The sequence below is a fragment of the Formica exsecta genome, unplaced genomic scaffold, assembly GCF_003651465.1.
Source record: "Formica exsecta isolate Colony F162 unplaced genomic scaffold, ASM365146v1 scaffold998, whole genome shotgun sequence".
Lineage (NCBI taxonomy): Eukaryota > Metazoa > Arthropoda > Insecta > Hymenoptera > Formicidae > Formica > Formica exsecta.
Window position 1 is genome coordinate 17,094 of NW_021853760.1, and position 868 is coordinate 17,961.

Below are 868 nucleotides of genomic sequence, written 5' to 3' on the forward strand. Positions count from 1 at the left end.
CCTAGCTATACTACTAACGACGATTCACTATGCTAAATCCAAGCGTATTTACAAGTCGCAACGGACAAAAGATTTTGTAATACAAGATACATTCATTCTAAACATTTTTTTGCGTAGGAGGAGAAAAATGCGTTATGCACTACCCATTACCCGATGTGGTGGGGTGTGTGGGACTCCCACCCACTAAAAAACTCCCCCTCTACGCGGCCACCTCGGACCCTACCTGTCACATCCCGGGGACCTGCTGGCGCATGTCTACCCAGGATGCAACAGCCCAAACAATTACTCCTACGTAATCCAACCACGCCTCTTTCTCGGTCCAAATAAGTTCCCATCCCCCCTTATATTCCGCATTGCGATTCCCTCCCCTCCTTCCCTACCCCCAACTCCCTTAGGCTCCTGCCCTGCCCACCTCCCTCCGAAAAAATGTGGAACGCTTCACGATTTTGCGTGTCATCCTTGCGCAGGGCCATGCTAATCTTCTCTGTATCGTTCCAATTTTAGTATATATACTGCCGAAGCAAGTACATTCTAACCATACTATATGGATTGCGCTGACTAACCAACACTCGTGGTTGTACTCTACGCTCACCGAACAATCTATAACTATAAGCTGCGAAAACCAAGAAGAAAATAGAATAAAAATTTCTAGAACAGGGCGAATTATGTTAATGAATAATTGCAAATTAGTAACGGCCGATATAATAATAAAAACTTCGGGAGTAATAGATACTACCTATCTTCCAACATTTACCGGAGTATAATATATCAAATTTAAAATTCGACCTAAGTAACACATCAATAAAACCTAATGTAATAAAGTTAAAGGAAATAATACAAAATCTGAACGAATTAATGGATTTAAGCA

The 868-nt window shown here is 41.9% G+C and overlaps 1 non-coding gene across 1 annotated transcript; it reads right to left on the minus strand.

Moving 5' to 3' along the window:
- Positions 1–422: 422 nt before the first annotated feature.
- On the minus strand, positions 423–528 carry LOC115245520. Its single transcript, XR_003885559.1, has one exon. It is a non-coding gene; the product is annotated as a U6 spliceosomal RNA (small nuclear RNA).
- Positions 529–868: the final 340 nt, after the last annotated feature.